This window comes from Meles meles, chromosome 15 (genome assembly GCF_922984935.1).
Source record: "Meles meles chromosome 15, mMelMel3.1 paternal haplotype, whole genome shotgun sequence".
Taxonomy (NCBI): Eukaryota; Metazoa; Chordata; class Mammalia; order Carnivora; family Mustelidae; genus Meles; species Meles meles.
The window spans coordinates 79,518,441-79,540,227 of NC_060080.1; the positions used below are offsets into that span (position 1 = coordinate 79,518,441).

Below are 21,787 nucleotides of genomic sequence, written 5' to 3' on the forward strand. Positions count from 1 at the left end.
GAACTTCGAACAAGGGCGGAAGAAAAGCTTGTTGCATACTCTGAGGTAGGGGCACACAAAGACGCTTATGCTTCCAAAACGTAAACGCGGTCTTAAAGTGAAGATGCGCAAAGGGCAGCTGGTGCCCAGTGGTGGAAAGAAGTTGGGACTACAGGCGCACTAACAGCAAGTTGCAGACGGAAAAGTCCGTGCAGGCCAAGACCCTTGTGCTTCCAAACCTTAAACTCTATCTTTAGTGCAGATTCATAGGTGGCTGAGCGTTCGCAGTTCAGGAAAGAACTTAGAACAAAGGCGGACCATAAGCACGTTGGAAGCTCTAAGTATAATGCCGACGAAGGCCCTTAGGGATCCAAAACGTATGAAGGCTCTTCATGCGAAGAGGCCTCTTCTGCCGTGTGTTCCGAGTTCGGGAAAGAACTTAGAACAAGGGCAGACGAGAAACCCGTTCGATCCTCGGAGTTAAGTGCACGTCCAGTCCCTTAGGATTCCAAAACTATAAACGCTCTAAAGGCGAACAGGCCTCTGCGGCCGTGTGTTCCCAGTTCAGGAAAGGACTCAGAACAAGGGCAGCCTGGAAGCCCGTTGGACACTCGGATTGAAGTGCACGTCCAGTCCCTGACGCTTCCAAAACGTATAATCGCACGTAAGGTGGATTCTACTCAGTGGCAGTGTGTTCCCAGTTAAGGAAAGAACTTAGACCACGAGCGGACTAGAAGCTTGTTGGATACTCTGAGTTCGGTGCCCACAAGGAGGCTTATGCTTCCAAAACGCCAAAGCGATCTGAGAGTGAAGATTCACAATGGCAGTTTGCTCCCGGTCGTGCAAAGATGTTAGAACCTGCGTGCACGATGGGCAAGTTGCATTCTCAAAGTTAAGTGCAGGGCAAGACCCTTATGCTTCCAAAACGGAAACTCGATCTTTAGTGAAGATTCATATGTGGCTGTGTGTTCCTACTTGTCGAAAGAAGTTAGAACCTGGGCGCACGATAGGCCTGTTGAATCCTCGAAGGTAAGTGCACGCAAGTCCCTTCAGCTCCCAAAACGTGTAATCGCTCTGACGGTTAAGTCCCATAAGGGGCCGTGAGTTCCCAGGTGAGGAAAGATCTTAGAACAAGGGCAGACTGGAAACATGTGGGACACTCGGAGTTAAATTCACATCAAGGCCCTTATGCTTCCAAAACCTACAAACGCACTGAAGGTGAACACTCCGCAATGGCAGTGTTTCCCAGTTGAGAAAAGGTGTTAGAACAAGGGCGGTCTCTAGGCAGGTAGGAGACCCTGAGTTCAGTGCTCGCCAGTGCGCTTCGGCTTCCAAAACGTAAAATCCCGCTGAATACTAAAACCCACTCTGGCCGTGTTTTCCCCGTTGAGGAAAGAAGCTAGAACCAGGACGGACAGACGCCAACTTGGATTCTCTGAGGGAAGTGAACACCAAGACCCTTATACTTGCATCCTCGCCCTGTCGGGTGAAGTCTCATTTGTGGCAGTGTGTTCCCAGTTCAGGAAAGAATTTAGAGCAAAGGCGGAGAAGCCCGTTAGAAGCGCTAAGAAAAATGCAGCCTACGTTAGGCTTCCAAAACGTACAGAGGCTTTTAACGCGAGGAGGCCTATTCGGCCGTGCGTTCCCAGTGCAGGAAAGGACTTACAACAAGGGCAGACTAGGAGCCAGTTGGCTACTCTGAGTTAAGTGCATGTCCGGAACCCTATGCTTCCAAAACGTATAAACGCTCTTAGGGCGAACAGGCCGATACGTCCGTGTGTTCCCAGGTCAGGAAAGGACTTAGAACAAGGGCAGACTGGAAGTCCTTTGGATACTCGGATTTAAGTGCACGTCCAGTCCCTTAGGCTTCCAAAACGTATATTCACGCTTAAGGTTAAGTCTCCTTAGTGGCAGTGTGTTCCCAGTTAAGGAAAGAACTTAGAACAAGGGAAGACGAGAAGCTTATTGCATACTCTGAGGTAGGGGCACACAAAGACGCTTATGCTTCCAAAACATAAACGCGGTCTTAAAGTGAAGATGCGCAAAGGGCAGTTGGTGCCCAGTGGTGGAAAGAAGTTGGGACTACAGGCGCACTAACAGCAAGTTGCAGACGGAAAAGTCAGTGCAGGCCAAGACTCTTGTGCTTCCAAACCTTAAACTCGATCTTTAGTGCAGATTCATAGGTGGCTGAGCGTTCGCAGTTCAGGAAAGAACTTAGAACAAAGGCGGACCATAAGCACGTTGGAAGCTCTAAGTATAATGCCGACGAAGGCCCTTAGGGTTCCAAAACGTATGAAGGCTCTTAATGCGAGGAGGCCTCTTCTGCCGTGTGTTCCGAGTTCGCGAAAGAACTTAGAACAAGGGCAGACGAGAAACCCGTTCGATACTCGGAGTTAAGTGCACGTCCAGTCCCTTAGGCTTCCAAAAGCTAGAAACGCTCTAAAGGCGATCAGGCCTCTGCGGCCGTGTGTTCCCAGTTCAGGAAAGGACTTAGAACAAGGGCAGCCTGGAAGCCCGTTGGACACTCGGATTGAAGTGCACGTCCAGTCCCTGACGCTTCCAAAACGTATAATCGCACGTAAGGTGGATTCTACTCAGTGGCAGTGTGTTCCCAGTTAAGGAAAGAACTTAGACCACGAGCGGACTAGAAGCTTGTTGGATACTCTGAGTTCGGGGCCCACAAGTAGGCTTATGCTTCCAAAACGCCAAAGCGATCTGAGAGTGAAGATTCACAATGGCAGTTTGCTCCCGGTCGTGCAAAGATGTTAGAACCCGCGTGCACGATGGGCAAGTTGCATTCTCTAAGTTAAGTGCAGGGCAAGACCCTTATGCTTCCAAAACGGAAACTCGATCTTTAGTGAAGATTCATATGTGGCTGTGTGTTCCCACTTGTGGAAAGAAGTTAGAACCTGGGCGCACGATAGGCCTGTTGAATCCTTGAAGGTAAGTGCACGCAAGTCCCTTCAGCTCCCAAAACGTGTAATCGCTCTGACGGTTAAGTGCCATAAGGGGCCGTGAGTTCCCAGGTGAGGAAAGATCTTAGAACAAGGGCAGACTGGAAACATGTGGGACACTCGGAGTTAAATTCACATCAAGGCCCTTATGCTTCCAAAACCTACAAACGCACTGAATGTGAACACTCCGCAATGGCAGTGTTTTCCCAGTTGAGAAAAGGTGTTAGAACAAGGGCGGTCTCTAGGCAGGTAGGAGACACTGAGTTCAGTGCTCGCCAGTGCGCTTCGGCTTCCAAAACGTAAAATCCCGCTGAATACTAAAACCCACTCTGGCCGTGTTTTCCCCGTTGAGGAAAGAAGCTAGAACCAGGACGGACAGACGCCAACTTGGATTCTCTGAGTGAAGTGAACACCAAGTCCCTTAGACTTCCAAAACGTATCCTCGCCCGGTAGGTGAAGTCTCATTTGTGGCAGTGTGTTCCCAGTTCAGGAACGAATTTAGAACAAGGGCGGACGAGAAGCTTGTGGATACTCTGAGGTAGGGGCACACAAAGACCCTTATGCTTCCAAAACGTAAACGCGGTCTTAAAGTGAAGATTCGCAAATGGCAGTATGTTCAGATTCTTGGAAAGAAGTTAGAACCTGTGTGCACTATGGGCAAGTTGCATTCTCTACGTTACGTGCAGGGCAAGACCCTTATGCTTCCAAAACGGAAACTCGATCTTTAGTGAAGATTCATATGTGGCTGTGTGTTCCCATTTGTGGAAAGATGTTAGGACCTGGACGCACTATAGGCATGTTGAATCCTCAAAGGTAAATGCACGCAAGTGCCTTCAGCTTCCAAAACGTATAATCGCTCTTACGGTCAAGTCCCATAAGGGGCCGTGAGTTCCCAGGTGAGGAAATATCTTAGAAGAAGGGCAGACTAGAAACATGTGGGACACTCGGAGTTCAATTCAAGTTGAGGCCTTTATGTTTCCAAAACCTACAAACGCACTGAAGATGAACACTCCAAAATGGCCCTGTTTTCCCAGTTGAGAAAAGGTGTTAGAAGAAGGGCGATCTCTACACAGGTAGGAGACCCTGAGTTAAGTGCTCGCCAATGCGCTTTGGCTACCAAAACGTAAAATCCCGCTGAATACTAAAACCCATTCTGGCAGTGCTTTCCCAGTTGAGGAAAGAAGCTAGAACCAGGACGGACAGACGCAAACTTGGATTCTCTGAGGGAAGTGAACACCAAGTCCCTTACACTTGTGTTCTCGCTCTGTAGGTGAAATCTCATTTGTGGCAGTGTGTTCCCAGTTCAGGAAAGAATTTTGAGCAAAGGCGGACGATAAACAAGTTGGAAGCGCTAAACAAAATGCAGACTATGTTAGGCTTCCAAAACGTATAAAGGCTCATAACTCGAGGAGTCCTATTCTGCCGTGTGGTCCCAGTTCAGGAAAGGACTTACAACAAGGGCAGACTAGAAGCCAGTTGGATACTCCGTGTTAAGTGCTCGTCCAGTCCCTTTTGCTTCCAAAACTTATAAACGCTCTTTTAGGTGAACAGGCCTATGCGGCCATGTGTTCCCAGGTCAGGAATGAAATTAGAACAAGGGCAGACTACAAGCCAGTTGGATACTCTGAGTTCAGTACACCTCGAGTCCCTTCTGCTTCCAAAAGGTATAAACGCTCTTAAGGCGAAGAGGCCTATGCGTTCCTGCGTTCCCAATTCAGGAAAGGACTTAGAACAAGGGCAGACTGGAAGTACTTTGGATACTCGGATTTAAGTGCACGTCCAGTCCCTTATACTTCCAAAACGTATATTCGCGCTTAAGGTTAAATCTCCTTAGTGTCAGTGTGTTCCCATTAAGGAAAGAATTTAGCACAAGGGTGGACGAGAAGCTTGTTGGATACTCTGAGGTAGGAGCACACAAAGACGCTTATGCTTCCAAAGCGGAAACGCGGTCTTAAAGTGAAGATTCACAAAGGGAAATTGGTTCCCAGTTGTGGAAAGAAGTTAGAACAATAGGCGCACTATCGGCAAGTTGCAGACTGAAAGGTAAGTGCAGGCCAAGACCCTTGTGCTTCCAAAACTTAAACTCGATCTTTAGTGAAGATTCATATGTGGCTGAGTGTTCCCAGTTCAGGAAAGAACTTAGAACAAAGGCGGTCGATAAGCAAGTTGGAAGCTCCAAGTAAAATGCAGACGAAGGCGCTTAGGCTTCCAAAACGTATAAAGGCTCTTAATGCGAGGAGGCCTATTCTGCCGTGTGTTCCGAGTTCAGAAAAGAACTTAGAACAAGGGTAGACGAGAAACCCGTTCGATACTCTGAGTTAAGTGCACGTCCAGTCCCTTATGCTTCCAAAAGGTATAAACGCTCTAAAGGCGAACAGGCCTCTGCGGCCATGTGTTCCCAGTTCAGGAAAGGACTTAGAACAAGGGCAGACTGGAAGCCCGTTGGATACTCGGATTTAAGTGCACATCCAGTCCCTTACGCTTCCAAAACGTATAATCGCACGTAAGGTTAATTCTACTAAGTGGCAGTGTGTTCCCACTTAAGGAAAGAATTTAGACCAGAGCGGACTAGAAGCTTGTTGAATACTCTGAGTTCGGGGCCCACAAGGAGGCTTATGCTTCCAAAACGTATACGTGATCTTATAGTGAAGATTCGCAAATGGCAGTTTATTCCTAGTGGTGGAAAGATGTTAGAACCTGTGTGCACTATGGGCAAGTTGCATTCTCTACGTTAAGTGCAGGGCAAGACCCTTATGCTTCCAAAACGGAAACTCGATCTTTAGTGAAGATTCATATGTGGCTGTGTGTTCCCATTAGTGGAAAGAAGTTAGGACCTGGGCGCACTATAGGCATGTTGAATACTCAAAGGTAAGTGCACGCTAGTCCCTTCAGCTTCCAAAGCGTATAATCTCTCTTACGGTTAAGTCCCATAAGGGGCCGTGAGTTCCCAGGTGAGGAAAGATCTTAGAACAAGGGCAGACTAGACACGTGTTGGACACTCGGAGTTCAAATCAAGTCGAGGCCCTTATGCTTCAAAAAACTAGAAACGCACTCTAGATGAACACTCCAAAATGGCAGTGTTTCCTAGTTGAGAAAAGGTGTTAGAACAAGCGCGATCTCTTGGCCGGTAGGAGACCCTGAGTTAAGTGATCGCCAATGCGCTTCAGCTTCCAAAACGTAAAATCCCGCTGAACACTAAAACCCATTCTGGCAGTGTTTTCCCAGTTGAGGAAAGAAGCTAGAAGAAGGGCGGACAGACGCCAACTTGGATTCTCTGAGGGAAGTGAACACCAAGTCCCGTAGACTTGTATCCTCGCTCTGTAGGTGAGGTCTCATTTGTGGCAGTGTGTTCCCAGTTCAAGAAAGAATTTTGAGCAAAGGCGGACGATAAGCAAGTTGTAAGCGCTAAGCAAAATGCAGACTAAGTTAGGCTTCCAAAACGTATAAAGGCTCTTAAGGCGAGGAGGCCTATTCTGCCGTGTGGTCCGGGTTCAGGAAAGGACTTACAACAAGGGCAGACTAGAAGCCAGTTGGATACTCTGTGTTAAGTGCACGTCCAGTCCCTTTTGCTTCCAAAACGTATAAACGCTCTTTAAGGCGAACAGGCCTATGCGGCCTTGTGTTCCCAGTTCAGGAATGAACTTAGAACAAGGACAGACTAGAAGCCAGTTGGATACTCTGAGTTCAGAACACCTCCAGTCCCTTATGCTTCCAAAATGTATAAACGCTCTTAAGGTGAAGAGGCCTATGAGGTCCTGGGTTCCCAGTTCAGGAAAGGACTTAGAAAAAGGGCAGACTGGAAGTCCTTTGGATACTCGGATTTAAGTGCACGTCCAGTCCCTTATACTACCAAAACGTATATTCACGCTTAAGGTTACGTCTCCTTAGAGGCAGTGTGTTCCCATTAAGAAAAGAATTTAGCAAAAGGGCGGACGAGAAGCTTGTTGGATACTCTGAGGTAGGAGCACACAGAGACGCTTATGCTTCCACAACGGAAACGCTGTCTTAAAGTGAGGATTCGCAAAGGGCAGTTGGTTCCCAGTTGTGGAAAGAAGTTAGAACTAGCGGCGCACTATCGGCAAGTTGCAGACTGAAAGGTAAGTGCAGGCCAAGACCCTTGTGCTTCCAAAACTTAAACTCGATCTTTAGTGAAGATTCATATGTGGCTGAGTGTTCCCAGTTCAGGAAAGAACTTAGAACAAAGGCGGTCGATAAGCAAGTTGGAAGCTCCAAGTAAAATGCAGACGAAGGCGCTTCTTCCAAAACGTATAAAGGCTCTTAATGGGAGGAGGCCTATTTTGCCGTGTGTTCCGAGTTCAGGACAGAACTTAGAACAAGGGTAGACGAGAAACCCGTTCGATACTCGGAGTTAAGTGCACGTCCAGTCCCTTATGTTTCCAAAAGGTATAAACGCTCTAAAGGCGAACAGGCCTCTGCGGCCGTGTGTTCCCAGTTCAGGAAAGGACTTAGAACAAGGGCAGACTGGAAGCCCGTTGGATACTCGGATTTAAGTGCACGTCCAGTCCCTTACGCTTCCAAAACCTACAGTCGCACGTAAGGTTAATTCTACTAAGTGGCAGTGTGTTCCCAGTTAAGGAAAGAATTTAGACCAAGAGCGGACTAGAAGCTTGTTGGATACTCTGAGTTCGGGGCCCACAAGGAGGCTTATGCTTCCAAAACGTATACGCGACCTTATAGTGATGATTCGCAAATGGCAGTTTGTTCCTAGTGGTGGAAAGACGTTAGAACCTGTGTGCACTCTGGGCAAGCTGCATTCTCTAAGGTAAGTGCAGGGCAAGACCCTTATGCTTCCAAAACGGAAACTCGATCTTTAGTGTAAGATTCATATGTGGCTGTGTATTCCCATGTGTGGAAAGAAGTGAGGACCTGGGCGCACTATAGGCATGTTGAATACTCGAAGGTAAGGGCACGCAAGTCCCTTCAGCTTCCAAAACGTATAATCGCTCTTACGGTTAAGTCCCATAAGTGGCCGTGAGTTTCCAGGTGAGGAAAGATCTTAGAACAAGGGCAGACTAGAAACATGTTGGACACTCGGAGTTCAATTCAAGTCGAGGCCCTTATGCTTCCAAAACCTACAAACGCACTGGAGATGAACACTCCAAAATGGCAGTGTTTTCCCAGTTGAGAAAAAGTGTTAGAACAAAGCGCGATCTCTTGACCGGAAGGATACCCTGAGTTAAGTGCTCGCCAATGCGCTTCGGCTTCCAAAACGTAAAATCCCGCTGAATACTAAAACCCATTCTGGCAGTGTTTTCCCCGTTGAGGAAAGAAGCTAGAACAAGGACGGACAGACGCCAATTTGGATTCTCTGAGTGAAGTGAACACCAAGTCCCTTAGACTTGTATCCTCGCTCTGTAGGTGAAGTCTCATTTGTGGCAGTGTGTTCCCAGTTCAGGAAAGAATTTATAGCAAAGGCGGACGAGAAGCCAGTTGGAAGCGCTAAGCAAAATGCAGACTAAGTTAGGCTTCCTAAACGTATAAAGGCTCTTAAGGCGAACAGGCCTATGCGGCCGTGTGTTCCCAGTTCAGGAAAGGACTTACAACAAGGGCAGACTAGAAGCCAGTTGGATACTCTGAGTTAAGTGCACGGCCAGTCCCTTTTGCTTCCAAAACGTATAAACGCTCTTTAAGGCGAACAGGCCTATGCGGCCGTGTGTTCCCAGTCAGGAATGAACTTAGAACAAGGGCAGACTAGAAGCCAGTGGGATACTCTGAGTTCAGGACACCTCCAGTCCCTTATGCTTCCAAAAGGTATAAACGCTCTTAAGGCGAAGAGGCCTATGCGGTCCTGGGTTCCCAGTTCAGGAAAGGACTTAGAACAATGGCAGAATGTAAGTCCTTTGGATACTCGGATTTAAGTGCACGTCCAGTCCCTTATACTACCAAAACGTATATTCGCGCTTAAGGTTAAGTCTCCTTAGTGGCAGTGTGTTCCCATTAAGGAAAGAATTTAGCACAAGGGCGGACGAGAAGCTTGTTGCATACTCTGAGGTAGGAGCACACAGAGACGCTTATGCTTCCAAAACGTCAACGCAGTCTTAAAGTGAAGATTCGCAAAGGGAAGTTGGTTCCCATTTGTGGAAAGAAGTTAGAACTACAGGAGCACTATCGGCAAGTAGCAGACTGAAAGGTAAGTGCAGGCCAAGACCCTTGTGCTTCCAAAACTTAAACTCGATCTTTAGTAAAGATTCATATGTGGCTGAGTGTTCGCAGTTCAGGAAAGAACTTAGAAAAAAGGCGGTCGATAAGCAATTTGGAAGCTCCAAGTAAAATGCAGACGAAGGCGCTTCTTCCAAAACGTATAAAGCTCTTAATGCGAGGAGGCCTATTCTGCCGTGTGTTCCCAGTTCAGGAAAGGACTTAGAACAAGGGCAGACTGGAAGCCCATTGGATACTCGGATTTAAGTGCACGTCCAGTCCCTTACGCTTCCAAAACCTATAGTCGCACGTAAGGTTAATTCTAATAAGTGGCAGTGTGTTCCCGGTTAAGGAAAGAATTTAGACCAAGAGCGGACTAGAAGCTTGTTGGATACTCTGAGTTCGAGGCCCACAAGGAGGCTTATGCTTCCAAAATGTAAACGCGATGTTACAGTGAAGATTCGCAAATGGCAGTTTGTTCCTAGTCGTGGAAAGACGTTAGAACCTGTGTGCACTATGGGCAAGTTGCATTCTCTAAGGTAAGTCAGGGCAAGACCTTTATGCTTCCAAAACAGAAACTCGATCTAATTTAGTGAAGATTCATATGTGGCTGTGTGTTCCCATTTGTGGAAAGAAGTGAGGACCTGAGCGCACTATATGCATGTTGAATACTCGAAGGTAAGTGCACGCAAGTCCCTTCAGCTTCCAAAACGTATAATTGCTCTTACAGTTAAGTCCCATAAGTGGCCGTGAGTTCCCAGGTGAGGAAAGATCTTAGAACAAGGGCAGACTAGAAACATGTTGGACACTCGGAGTTCAAGTCGAGGCCCTTATGCTTCCAAAACCTACAAACGCACTGGAGATGAACACTCCAAAATGGCAGTGTTTTCCCAGTTGAGAAAAGGTGTTAGAACAAGCGCGATCTCTAGGCAGGTAGGAGACCCTGAGTTAAGTGCTCGCCAATGCGCTTCGGCTTCTAAAACGTAAAATTCCGCTGAATACTAAAACCCATTCTGGCAGTGTTTTCCCAGTTGAGGAAAGAAGCTAGAACAAGGGCGGACAGACGTCAACTTGGATTCACTGAGTGAAGTGCACACCAAGTCCCTTAGACTTCCAAAACCTATCCTCGCTCTGTAGGTGAAGTCTCATTTGTGGCAGTGTGTTCCCAGTTTAAGAAAGAATTTTGAGCAAAGGTGGACGATAAGCAAGATGGAAGCGCTAGGCAAAATGCAGACTAAGTTAGGCTTCCAAAACCTATAAAGGCTCTTAAGGCGAGGAGGCCTATTCTGCCGTGTGTTCCCAGTTCAGGAAAGGACTTTCAACAAGGGCAGACTAGAAGCCAGTGGGATACTCTGAGTTCAGGGCACGTCCAGTCCCTTTTGCTTCCAAAACGTATAAACGCTCTTAGGGCGAAGAGGCCTATGAGGTCCTGGGTTCCCAGTTCAGTAATGGACTTAGAACAAGGGCAGACTGGAAGCTCTTTGGATACTCGGATTTAAGTGCACGTCCAGTCCCTTATGCTTCCAAAACGTATATTCCCGCGTATGTTCAAGTCTCCTTAGTGGCAGTGTGTTCCCAGTTAAGGCAAGAATTTCGAAGAAGGGCGGACGAGAAGCTTGTTGGATACTCTGAGGTAGGGGCACACAAAGACGCTTATGCTTCCAAAACGTAAACGCGGTCTTAAAGTGAAGATTTGCAAATGGCAGTTGGTTCCCAGTTGTGGAAAGAAGTGAGAACTATAGGCGCACTATCGGCAAGTTGCAGACTGAAAGGTAAGTGCAGGCCAAGACCCTGGTCTTCCAAAACTTAAACTCGATCTCTAGTGAAGATTCATATGTGGCTAAGTGTTCGCACCTCAGGAAAGAACTAAGAACAAAGGCGGACGATAAGCAAGTTGGAAGCTCTAAGTAAAATGCAGACAAAGGCCCTTAGGCTTCCAAAATGTATAAAGGCTCTTAATGCGAGGAGGCCTATTCTGCCTTATGTTCCGAGTTCAGGTAAGAACTTAGAACAAGGGCAGACTAGAGACCCGTTCGATACTCTGAGTTAAGTGCACGTCCTGTCCCTTATGCTTCCGAAAGGTATAAACGCTCTTAGGGCCAACAGGCCTCTGCCGCCGTGTGTTCCCAGTTCAGGAAAGGACTTAGAACAAGGGCAGACTGGAAGCCCGTTGGATACTCGGATTAAAGGGCACGTCCAGGCCCTTACGCTTCCAAAACGTAGAATTGCACGTAAGGTTAATTCTACTAAGTGGCAGTGTGTTCCCATTAAGGAAAGAATTTAGCACAAGGGCGGACGAGAAGCTTGTTGGATACTCTGAGGTAGGAGCACACAAAGACGCTTATGCTTCCAAAACGTCAACGAGGTCTTAAAGTGAAGATTCGCAAAGGGCAGTTGGTTCCCAGTTGTGGAAAGAAGTTAGAACTACAGGCGCACTATCGTCAAGTTGCAGACTGAAAGGTAAGTGCAGGCCAAGACCCTTGTGCTTCCAAAACTTAAACTCGATCTCTAGTGAAGATTGATATGTGGCTGAGTGTTCGCAGCTCAGGAAAGAACTTAGAACAAAGGCGGACGATAAGCAAGTTGGAAGCTCTAAGTAAAATGCAGACGAAGGCCCTTAGGCTTCCAAAACGTGTAAAGGCTCTTAATGCGAGGAGGCCTATTCTGCCGTGTGTTCCGAGTTCAGGAAAGAACTTAGAACAAGGGCAGACTAGAAGCCCGTTCGATACTCTGAGTTAAGTGCACGTCCAGTCCCTTATGCTTCCGAAAGGTATAAACACTCTTAGGGCGAACAGGCCTCTGACTCTGTGTGGTCCCAGTTCAGGAAAGGATTTAGAACAAGGGCAGACTGGAAGCCCGTTGGATACTCGGATTTAGGGCACGTCCAGGCCCTTACACTTCCAAAACGTAGAATCGCACGTAAGGTTAATTCTACTAAGTGGCAGTGTGTTCCCAGTTAAGGAAAGAATTTAGAACAAGAGCGGACTAGAAGCTTGTTGGATATTCTGAGATCGGGGCCCACAAGGACGCTTAGGCTTCCAAAACGTAAACGCCATCTTATAGTGAAGTTCGGCAATGGCAGTTGGTTCCCAGTCGTGGAAAGAAGAACCTGTGTGCACTATGGGCAAGTTGCATTCTCTAAGTTAAGTGCAGGGCAAGACCCTTATGCTTCCAACACAGAAACTCGATCTTTAGTGAATATTCATATGTGGCTGTGTGTTCCCATTTGTGGAAAGAAGTGAGGACCTGGGCTCACTATAGGCATGTTGAATACTCGAAGGTAAGTGCACGGAAGTCCCTTCAGCTTCCAAAACGTATAATTGCTCTTACGGTTAAGTCCCATAAGGGGCCGTGTGTTCCCAGGTGAGGAAAGATCTTAGAACAAGGGCAGACTAGAAACATGTGGGACACTCGGAGTTAAATTCACGTCGAGGCCCTTATGCTTCTAAAACCTACAAACGCACTGAAGATGAACACTCCACAATGGCAGTGTTTTCCCAGTTGAGAAAAGGTGTTAGAACAAGCGCGATCTCTAGGCAGGTAGGAGACCCTGAGTTAAGTGCTCGCCAGTGCGCTTCGGCTTCCAAAACGTAAAATCCCGCTGAATACTAAAACCCATTCTGGCAGTGTTTTCCCAGTTGAGGAAGGAAGCTAGAACAAGGACGGACAGACGCCAACTTGGATTCTCTGAGGGAAGTGAACACCAGGTCCCTTAGACTTTCAAAACGTATCCTCGCTCTGTAGGTGAAGTCTCATTTGTGGCAGTGTGTTCCCAGTTCAGGAAAGAATTTAGAGCAAAGGCGGACGATAAGCAAGTTGGAAGCTCTAAGCAAAATGCAGACTAAGTTAGGCTTCCAAAACGTATAAAGGCTCTTAAGGCGAGGAGGCCTATTCTGCCGTGTGGTCCGGGTTCAGGAAAGGACTTACAACAAGGGCAGACTAGAAGCCATTTGGATACTCTGAGTTAAGTGCACGTCCAGTCCCATATGCTTTCAAAACGTATAAACGCTCTTAGGGCGAACAGGCCTCTGTGGCCGTGTGTTCCCAGTTCAGGAATGAACTTAGAACAAGGGCAGAGTAGAAGCCAGTTGGATACTCTGAGTTAAGGGCACGTCCAGTCCCTTATGCTTCCAAGACGTTTAAACGCTCTTAAGGAGAACAGGCCTATGAGGCCATGTGTTCCGTGTTCAGGATAGAACTTACAATAAGGGCAGATAGGGGCTTGTTGGATACTCTGAGTTAAGTGCACGTCCAGTCCCTTGTTCTTCCAAAACGTATAAACACTCTTAAGGTGAAGAGGCCTATGCGGCCGTTTGTTCCCAGTTCAGGAAAGGACTTAGAACAAGGGCAGACGGGAAGCCCGTTGGATACTCGATTTTAAGTGCACGTCAGTCCCTTTTGCTTCCAAAACGTATATTCGCACTTAAGGTTAATTCTCCTTAGAGGCAGTTTGTTCCCATTTAAGGAAAGAATTTAGAACAAGGGCAGAGTAGAAGCTTGTTGGATACTCTGAGTTAGCAGATGGGAGAGGAGGGGAGGAGAGAACAGCAGAGAAGAAGAGGGAACGCCAGGTGGCCGGCTGAACTAGGCCTAGGGTGGCGGAAGTGCGCGGGTGGGGCGCTGAGTACACCACACATGTAGCCTGACACAGCCCCCATGCCATCTGGGGAGCCACGCGGTGCCGGGACTGGGGAGTCCCGGAATTTAAAGGTGCCCGTAGGTTGGTGAGGCCGGGGTGCCACAGGCGTCTGGAAAGCTAGCCACGTGGGGGTGGGGTTGGGCGGGAGGCAGGCGCCAGGCCCAGGCCCAGGGCAGGCAGTTGGAGGAGCCACGGCGCCCACCAGAGCCAGGGAATCGCTAAGCAGTCTCTTAGGGCACCAAGCGGCAGCAGCAGGCCTCTAGGGCCATACTACCCTGAACTCGCACAATCTCCTCTGATCTCGGAAGCTAAGCAGGGTCGGGCCTGGTTAGTACTTGGATGCGAGACGGCTTTGGAATAGCGGGTGCTCTAGGCTTTTTCTCCTTGGGCCATCTCCTTTTCTTTCCCGCTTCGACCTCCTTCCCTGGCCCTTGGCCGCCAACGCTGGGCACCCTGCCGAAGGCGGCTTCCTCCAAACAGTCCCTGAACGCCTCAGCCCCTGACCCCGGTCCCCTCACCACCCTGACCCCCTGACCCCTGGCTCCCCAGCCCCAGCACCCCGCGCCCCTGGCCCCAAAACGGCGGCCCGCTGCACGGGCAGGTGGCCGCAAGCAGCCTTTCCACGTCCATGCCAGAAGGCCCACCCGCACCTCAGCCGGGATAGGGGGGCTGCTGGCAGGGCGGGGCAATGTTGGGGGGGCTCAGGGGCCGGAGGCAGGGTAATGGGTGAGGACCCCTGTGAGCACTTGGGCTGTGCACGCGGAGAGGGTCGTGGGGGCCAGCTGTGGGTTGAGGGTGGGGGGCGGGGGCGGGGTATATGGAGCAGGAAGCCAGAGGGAGGAGGGGGCCTCGACCCTGGGCTTGGGCTCCTTCCCTGTTCATGAGCTTCCGAGGCCCTGGGTCCAAGCCCTGGTGCTGGACCCTGGTCCCTTTTTTCCCTGGCCAGGCCCTCGGGCTGCCCCCAGCTCCCAAGCCAATGGGCAGCCACCCAGGCACCCTCCCTCCTGGGGCCCCTGAGACTTGGGCTCCGCCCCATGCCCCAAACGCCGCCCCACCCCCACCCCTGCTAGCCACCACCACTTCTCTCCTGGAGGCCTGGGCTCCACTCAGCCAAAAAGGGCATTCCCTTCCTTCTCACCAACAGCCTCCCCTTTGCCCCTGGGTCAGCGAGCCCGGGATCAGGTTCACCGGACGCCAGAATGCGGACAGCCCTGGACTTCCCGCGGAGCCGTGGGCACCGGGCTCCCAGCTCAGTCTCTGGGGCGCAGTAAAGGCCACATCGAGACTCTCTCGCTCAGCAAGACCCGCGGCGCCCACACCGGGCCAAGAGAGGTCCCCAGGCCCCCAACACCCCACCCCCCACACCAAAGGACCAGACCAGAGAAAGAAACCCTCGCAGGCCCCCAGGACTGACGGGGTGCTGGGTAGATATGGCAGCGGAGCAGGACGCCTGACACCTGGGCTGCAAGTCCTCAGGCTCCCGGGGCTCCTCAGGCAGCTCCAGGGAGCCACCACCTAGGCCAAAGCCCCATCCCAGCACCACAAGCCTCCCGCCTGGGACAGGTATCCGGCCACCGCCCCCACCCGGGTGTGTGATATCTTGTCCGGGTGGGTTGCGTGGCTCTGTGTGTGTGTGTAGAGTGTGTCAGTGTTGCGTGCACCCTTGTCTCTGTCCGCAACCCGGTCAGGGTCAACGTGTCTTTCTGGGGTTGGGGGGTGTTGGGGGGATGGAGGGCCTGTCTCTCTGGCTCTGCTTCTTCTGTCTGTCCAGAGGTCCGTCGGTCTGAGTCTGTCCGTGTTTCCCTGGGGGTCCGTGTGTCTGTGTAGGTGAGCCCGCCACTCGCGACTCTGGGACAGAGCCTGTTGTGGGCGGGTGGAGAGGGGAAAGTTGGCGGAGGAAGGGCCACGGGTCGGGGCATCTGCGTCTGGGCTGGTGTGTGGCCTCAGCCTGACCTCGGATGGCCTGGGAGCGAGGTTGGGTGGAGCGGAGTAGAGGAGAGAACAGCAGAGAAGAGGAGGGAAGGCCAGGTGACCAGCTGGGCTAGGCCTAGGGTGGCGGATGTGTGCTGCGGGGGCGCTGAGCACACCGCGCATGCACCCCGATGCACCCCCATGCCATCTGGGGAGCCACGTGGCGCCGGGGCTGGGGTGTCTCGGAATGGGAGGGTGCCCGTACATTGGTGATGCAGGGGTGCCCCAGGCTTCTGGAAGCCTGGCCGCGAGAGGGTGGGTGGTGGGTGGGAGGCAGGCGCCAGGCCCAGGCCCAGGGCAGGCAGAGGGAGGAGCCGTGGCACCCACTTGGGCCAGGGAAGCGCTCAGCAGTCTCTTAGGGCGCCAAGGGGCAGCGGCAGGCCTCTAGGGCCATACCACCCGGAACACGCCCAATCTCCTCTGATCTCGGAAGCTAAGCAGGGTCGGGCCTGGTTAGTACTTGGATGGGAGACGGCTTTGGAATAGCGGGTGCTCTAGGCTTTTTCTTCTTGGGCCTTCTTCTTTTCTTTCCCCCTTCAGCCTCCTTCCCTGGCCCTTGGCCGCCAACGCTGGGCACCCTGCCGAAGGCGGCTTCCTCCAAACAGTCCCTGAACGCCTCAGCCCCTGACCCCGGTCCCCTCACCACCCTGACACCCTGACCCCTGGCTCCCCAGCCCCAGCACCGTGGGCCCCTAGCCCCAAAAAGGCGGCCCACTGCATGGGCAGGCGGCCACAACACAGCCTTTCCACCTCCATGCCAGAAGGCCCATCCGCACCTCAGCCGGGTTTGGGGGCTGTTGGCAGGGCCGGGCAATGTTGGAGCGGGCTCAGGGGCCGGAGGCAGGGTAAGGGGTGAGGACCAGTGTGAGCATTTGGGCTGTGCAGGCAGAGAGGGGCGTGGGGGCTGGCTGTGGGTTGAGGGTGGGGGGCGGTGGCGGGGTATATGGAGCAGGAAGCCAGAGGGAGGAGGGGGCCTCGACCCTGGGCTTGGGCTCCTTCCCTGTTCATGAGCTTCTGAGGCCTTGGGTCCAAGCCCTGGTCCCGGGCCCTGGTCCCTGTTTTCCCTGGCCAGGCCCTCGGGCTGCCCCCAGCTCCCAAGCCAATGGGCAGCCAGCCAGGCACCCTCCCTCCTGGGGCCCCTGAGACCTGGGCTCCTTCCCATCCCCCAAACGCCACCCCACCCCCACCCCTGCTAGCCACCACCACTTCTATCCTGGGGGCCAGGGCTCCACTCAGCCCAGAAGGGCATTCCCTTCCTTTCCAACGACAGCCTCCCCTTTGACCCTGGGTCAGCGCGCCCGGATCAGGTTCGCTGGACGCCAGAAGGCGGACGGCCCTGGACTTCCTGCGGAGCCATGGGCACCGGGCTCCCAGCTCCGTCTCTGGGGCGCAGTAAAGGCCACAGTGAGACTCTCTCGCTCAGCAAAACCGGGGGAGCCCACACTGGGCCAAGAGAGGTCCACAGGCCCCCGACACCCCACCCCCCACACTAAAGGACCAGACCAGAGAAAGAAACCCTCACAGACCCCAGGTGTGACGGGGTGCTGGGCAGGAATGGCAGCAGAGCGGGACGCCTGACACCTGGGATGCAAGTCCTCAGGCTTCCCGCGCTCTTCTGGCAGCTCCAGGGCAGCACCACCTAGGTCAAAGCCCCATCCCAGCACCACGAGCCTCCCGCATCCTCCCGGGCGTGTTGTGTCTTCCGGGTGGGTGTGCGTGGCTCTGTGTGTGTGTAGAGTGTGTCAGTGTTGCGTGCACCCTTGTCTCTGTCCGCATCCAGGGTCAGGCCTGGTTAGTACGTGGATGGGAGATGGCCTGGAAATATCGGGAATCAGGGTTTTGAGACCAGAGCTTTCACTGTCCAGCTGTGGACTGTGGAGACAGACACTGAGAAGGACTGAGGCAGAGGAACCACGTAGATGCAAGGAGTCAGAACCGAGAGACCATACATGGGAAGGCTCTGGTCCTTCGGAGGGAGGAGGGTAGCTCCCTCGGTGCAGTCATGACCATGGGTCACCCATCCATCTGCCAGGGAACCTTAGCACCCTCAACCTGGATGAGACATCTCATGGGTCCTGAAGGACAGGCTAGACACGGAAAGCGGTGCTTTCAGCCACCACGTGAGAATGGGCACCTGAAAGGAGACAGGAACTGCAGGGATGAGCATTTGGAGGAGAAGATGCCCCCTCGGTGCCTACGTGACTCCTTCTTGGCAGGGAGGGAAATATCCTCCCTCTTGCCAGCAGTGTTCCTCTTTAGGGCTGACCCGTGCCCTTCTGCAGCTCCCTGGACATCAGCTTCATCCCGCGGGGCGGGGGAGCCATAAACTGAGGGGGGCACTGAAGCTCTCGAGCATCTAGGGCTCCTGCTCTCCCACTGACAGCTCCTTCTCCTCCCTCCCCCAGGCCTGTCAGATGCTGGGGAACTACTCCTCCCTGCATGCCATCCTCGTGGCTCTGCAGAGTGTCTCCGTCCACCGCCTGAAGAGGACATGGGACAACGTTTCCAGGTGAGTAGTCTTCTCTCCAGGGAGGGTCCAGGATGGAGGTGGAATCTCCTACAGGCCTGTCCTTTTCCCCCCTCAGTCAGCTTGGACCTCCTGGGAGGCAGCAGACCCTGACCAAAGGACCTGGGCCTGGGGCTGCTTCTCTCAGCCTGCCTGGGGAAAAGGCCACCATGCCTCCTGCTTGACAAATCCCATTTCCTCCATGCCCCACCCTGGGCTGAGCTGAATACACTATTTCCATGGGGTGACTGGGCAGCCACTGAACGCTCTGCCCATGGTTCCACCAAAACCCCACCCAAACCCAGCTGTTCCATTCAGCTGGGAAGGGACGCCCAGGAGGAAGCCCAAGAGAACTCCCTCCCACGTCCTCCAAAGACCTCAGTGCTCAGAGGAGCCCAGAGAAAACCCTCAGCCAGCCCGTTGGACATGTGGGGCTTCTCCAAGAAAAGGGCCTCGCACTCTACCCTGCCACCTTATGCCTGCCCTGAGCCTCCCTTCTTTCCCTCTCTTCAGGAAGAGCTGTCACACACTCTCAGAGCTCTGCAGAGAAGACAACCCCCAGGCCAGGAAACTACTCATCAAGGTAGCACGGGAGGTGCAGGGCTACAAGGACAGGAGGGGTGTGAGGAGGCATGATCATGTGTGGATGAAGTAGGGAAGGGCCTGAGGCTTTCCTCGGGGAGCGGAGGCCTTTGGCATGAATGTGCTCACAGCCTGGGCTGAAGACTCCCCCTGGGGCTGGGACAAGCTGGTGCTGCCCATCCAGACTCCCTAGGCTAGATTTCAGGTCTCTCTGTGTCCATCGAGATGGTCCACATGGGGGCCCATAGGAACGCAGACAGCCCAGAGGACAGGCCTCTGCTCACAGATGGAGTGGGGATGGGTTGTGGGCCACAAAAATGATGATCCTAATAGGATCCTGAAGCCTCAGGAGACCCTAGGAGCTAGGTGGAGTTCTCCCTTCTGCCCATGAGAAAAGAGGCTCAGGGAGGTCAGGCTCCAAGCACCAGGTCCCACATGGACTGGACGGGGGAGCTGAGATTGTTCTCGAAGGGCTCGTGGCACGCTTCAGGAGAATGGAGCGTCGGGATCAGCAGACGTAGGTCGGATGTCTAGGGTCTGAAGTCAAAGACGGTGGGTGCAAGGGGACTGAGGCTATTCGGCTCTCAAGGATCATGTCCTTGGCCCTCCAGGAGCGGCCCTCCAATAAACTTGCCACCCTGGTGAGGCGGCTGCAGAGAGCGCGGAAGGGGCTGCCAAGGAAGGTGAGTGTGCCTGGGGGACAGGGCCTCCAAGGTCAGGGGAGAGGGGATCTGGAGGGGAGAGGACGCTGGATGCCTCCAAATCAGGACAGGTGGGACAGGAGACTCCAGCTCCACCTCCTGTTGCCACAGTCCCTCCCTGTCTCCTTTCCAGGTGACCAGGAGGAAGTAGTCTAGCAGGCTGGGTAGAGAATGGATTTGTGGCTGGGGAGGGGCCCAGGGCTCCACACCCTGAGATTCTTGAATTTCAAAAAGCAGGCCCTGGAGGGGATTAGGAGGAGTCTGCTGTTCTGGGAGGGGGTGGGGAAAGGGACTCCAGGGGAAGCAACTAAGGGTCCTAGGCCCTTCCAGGTGGGAAAGTGGGCTGGGCCAGGACACTGAAGCCTTTTCAGGGGAGGGCCCCTGTGGGCACCACAGAGCAGGGACTCACCCCAAACCTACCCCTCATGACACAGGGTGTGGTCCCGTACCTCGGCACTTTCCTCACTGACCTGGGGATGTTGGATACTGCAATGGAGGACTACCTGGAGGTGGGTGAGCCTGAGGCTTGGGGAGGAGGGACCAGAGTCCTGAGGATTGGGAGCAGAGAGTCCCTGGACTGAGCCCTGAGCTCTGTGTCCTTAGGAATCCTCCCCTCCCGACAGCCTCACAGCTGCCCCTGGGAGCTGGGGTCTCTTGCCCATCTGCGTGCTGAGGGAAGGGCTTCTGCACCTAGACACGGGTGCCCACGACTGGTGAAGCCCCAGCGCATCCTGAAGGTGAAGCTGCATGCGCTCTGTGTGAAGGGGCCGCAGCCTCTCCCTCAGAGCTTGTTCCCTCAGAGCTTGCCTGTCCGGGAGAGTGAAGTCAGGACGCTGCACCTCAGCCACACTTCAGCAGCCCAGCAGGCCCTGCCTGCCTGAGGCTTCGGCTGCTCCCTTCTATCCCCACAGAGTGTTGTGTGGCACCCTGAAGCCCTTTGACCAGCCCCACGTCTTCCTTTCTCTGCACCCCAGGGCTTGTCCTAGACCCCAGTCTCATTGTGTGTGTCTCAGCGGCCCCCTCCTGTGTCCTGGCCTAGGCGCAGCCTCTGAAGGGGTGGGTGTAAGGTGCTAGGACTGACCGGGGGCGCCTTCTGAAGGACAATGGTTGTCTGCTTTCCAGGGCAATGAGATCAACCACTGCAAAAAGAATAAGGTGAGCAGACGCGGCACTTGCCCTACGGAAGGGGAGGCAGCCCCTATCAGAGACGCCCCTGACAGGAAGGAAGAACTTTCCTTGGCTCCATCCCCTCCCCTCCCCTCCATCTCCCATTTCCTGGGACAGGTTGCTAGGAAAGAAGTGGAAGACCCATCTAGTTAGTCAGCAGGGATCCAGAAAGGCCTCAAGGAGAACTTCGCGGAGGAGGGGCTAATTCTACTTGCCTCTGAGAATAGTTTGGGACCAGATGAAGTTGCATGCAGGAGGGTGGCCATGTGTGCCAAGACCCAGGACCGGTCCCCTGTCCCGCTGCTCAGCCCTCACCTGGCCCTGTAGCTTCCCCACCCAGGCTCGGTGTGCATCCTGTGCCTCTCTCCCCGCCCAGGAATACCGAGTCCGCACGGACATCATGCTGCTCCACGTGGCGGCAGAGAATTACTGCCTAGAGCCCCAGCATCCATTCATGGCCTGGTTCTGGTCTGTGGAGCGGCTCAGCGAGGATGAGCGGTGAGGCCCATTCAGGAGCTGGCTGAGGGTAGGGGTGAACTCTTTGTGCTGGCCTCACCTGGGATCCTCTTCCTAGGGCTCCCTGGGCAGCCTCAGGCCTCCTTGCTGGGAAGCCAGACACCAGCTGTGGGAAAACCCTGGGAGGGACTCCTGAATGCAGGCTGCTGCTCAACCCACAGGTGTCTCTCTGTCCTTAGCTACATCCTGTCCTGCCGGCTGGAGCCCCGGTCCTAGTTACCCAGCAGAACACAAGCACCAGGCCAACTGGCTTCATGACACCATCAGAGCTGAACCCGTGGCCACTGCCCGAACAAGGATTGCACCTCGGCCCCTGGGCTACTTGTGATGCCTGAGCCCCATCTGCTGCACAACACCCCTTCCTCTCACCTATAGACTTATTTTTTGGGGGGGGGGGGTTGCAGTATTTAATATAATTAAAAGGTTTTGATTTTACAAAAACAAACAAACAAAAAAAACCAAAAGTAATATGTTTGTGAGAACCCTAGGGATTAAAGCTTGTGATACCAATAAAAAAAGAACAAGGGTTTTATTTTCTCCTCTTCCAGCCTACATGGGTGTTTGGTGCTTTTACAACATGTACAACATGTGCAGACTCTCTTATTCATTCCTG

General features: G+C 52.9%; 1 pseudogene; it reads left to right on the forward strand.

The window, feature by feature from the left end:
* The first annotated feature begins 16,084 nt into the window (after positions 1 to 16,084).
* Positions 16,085 to 16,203, forward strand: LOC123926283 (annotated as a pseudogene).
* The last annotated feature ends 5,584 nt before the right edge of the window (positions 16,204 to 21,787 follow it).